Source organism: Microtus ochrogaster, linkage group LG4 (assembly GCF_000317375.1).
Source record: "Microtus ochrogaster isolate Prairie Vole_2 linkage group LG4, MicOch1.0, whole genome shotgun sequence".
NCBI lineage: Eukaryota > Metazoa > Chordata > Mammalia > Rodentia > Cricetidae > Microtus > Microtus ochrogaster.
In genome coordinates, this window is record NC_022030.1 from 18,817,630 (window position 1) to 18,820,234 (window position 2,605).

Genomic DNA, 2,605 nt, shown 5'->3' on the forward strand with positions numbered 1-2,605 from the left:
CAGTGCCCTCCCTTCTACTCGAAGCCGGCCTTCCAGGGCCTATTTAGCGAGTCCGCGGGTGCGGGATTCACCAGCAGAGTGCGTGCGCGACGCCTCCCGGCACCAAAGCTGACCCCAGTGTGCTCCAGCGTGCGAGTCGTGCAAAGCTGCACCGTAGGCCCCGCCTCCTCAGCAGGCGTGGCGACGTCTGCAGCCTCAACCTGTCCTATAGTCGGGGAAGAGAGGCGGGACAATAGGGAGGGGGCGGGGCTACGGGGGAGCAAAGCGACAGAGCCCAGGTGGAGGGGGCGCGGGGTCTTTAGCAGGAAGGAAGTTCCCGCCGGAACGCGGAGGCGGTCTTAACCCAAACTTTTTTATTGTTAAACTCGGGAAGCAGAAAGTTGCCCAAGGTTTCAAACCGTAGATCACAGAGAGCTATTGAGAAGCCACTCTGTAAAACTCTGCCATGTCCCTCGATAGCCCCTTCTTGTATTATCCATCTGCTAGCCTGATTTTGATGGCGTTTTTTTGGAGGTGGGCGAACTGAACGTTTAATGTAGAGGAATAAAAGCTGAATCAGATTGGTGAATCTCATCTGAGGGGAAGAACAGGACCTGCCTGAGGAGGAGGAGAGGAGCGGGATCTACGATAAAGAATCTACTCTGAGGGAGAGGATAGCAAGGTCAAGCATGGCTAGAATCTCAGAAACAGGATTAGCATGAAAAGGGCAATCTGTCCCCCTTCCTATTCCACTCCCTGATGAGGGTGAATGCCTCTGCTGCCTGGCAGTGCCATGAGGACCCTCGGGCTCTAGTCTGGGATGGACTACCACTCTAGCAGCTCCAGGGTTCGCAACAGCTGGAGGCCGCATCTTCGCGCGGGACCAGGTGTTGCCCACGTGGAAGCGAAGAGGCGAGGAGTGTCCCGCCATTGTCCCGGGTGGCCTTTGTTCCCAATCGGGCTGGGGGCCCAAGGCTTTGTCCCCGCCCCAGCCTTTGTTCCTCCGCAGTTCAGCATTCACCAGTCGGCGGGCCACGCCCCCACCAGACCCAGACGCTGGACTCTCACTTCCTACCTCTGAAAATAAGGGCATTATCGGGAAGATGGAGAAGCAAGCAAGCATAGAAATACTTGCGGAGTATTTCACAGCTCCACCCATAGCTGTTCTCCAGAATGACCAAGATAGGGAGCCTGTGAACCAAGTCTAACTAGACCACTGGAGCAGACATTAGAGTACCAGACACAAGTTCAAAACTAGTTTTGGTTTTTGTTTGTTTGTGTTTCTTTTCTTTCTTTATTGGTTTTTCGAGACAGGGTTTCTCTGTAACTTAGGAGCCTGTCCTGGAACTAGCTCTTGTAGACAAGGTTGGCCTCGAACTCACAGAGATCCACATGCCTCTGCTTCCCTAGTGCTGGGATTAAAGGCATGTGCCATCAACGCCCGGTTAAAACTGGGGGTTTTAATGAGTGGCAGAACACTTACCTGCCTATCCTGTGCGAAGCTCTAGGTTGCATCCCAGTGTTTAGAACCAGGACTAGGGATGGGAGAGAATGGTGATGGAGGCCAGGAGATGGCTCAGCACAGACACACTTGCCACCAAGTCTTACCACATGAATTTAATCATTAAGTCCCACAAAGTGGAAGGAAAGAACCAACTTCCTCACTATGAGACACAATTTGTGTGCACACATGCTCACATTCACCATACACTCACACACCAACAATAACAAAAGCAATTGGAATATTTTTTTCTTTCTTTCTTTTTTTTTTTTTTTTTTTTTCGAGACAGGGTTTCTCTGTAGCTTTGAAGCCTGTCATGGAACTAGCTCTCGTAGACCAGGCTGGCCTAGAACTCACAGAGATCTCTGCCTCCCGAGTGCTGGGATTAAAGGCGTGCGCCACCACTGCCCGGCTGGAATTCTTTTTTTCATTTCTTTTTCCAAGACAGGGTTTCTCAGTGTAACAGTCCTAAGTGTCCTGAAATTTGTTCTGTAGCCCAGGCTGGCCTTGAATACACAGAGATTCTCCCGCCTCCTGAGTGCTGGCATTAAAGGCCTGCTCGACCACACCCGCTGCAATATAAATATTTTAAAGAGTTAATTGGTAGAAAGCACAGAAGTAACTATTAGACACTGTCCACAAACAGTGAAGAACCCTGTAACTAGAAATAGGTGCTAAAACCCACAAGGAGGACAGACACAGGTTGGAGCCCAGTGCATTGGTAGGTACCAGTGCTCCCAGCACTGGAGAAGCAGACAGAACTGGAGTTCAAGGACAGCCTGTGCTATGCAGTAAAGTCAAGTTGGGATACATACTACTCTGCCACAACAACCAAAAAAGTAAAAGTTACACACAGTTAATTGAGGCAGGTTTATACAGTAAATCTGAAGTCAATGTGGGTTACATAGTGAGTTCCGGTCAGCCTCTTCTACAGAATGAGGCTCTGCCTCAAAACAAAAGGATTAAGAGCTCTTGCAACTCTTGCCAAGCCCCAGAGGTCCAATACCCAGCACCCACATGGAGGCTCACAACTTCCCTCTAGCACCAAGCACAAATGTGGTACAAATACATACATGAAGACAAAACACTTCTACACGTAAAATTATTTTTTGTTTTGTTTTTTTT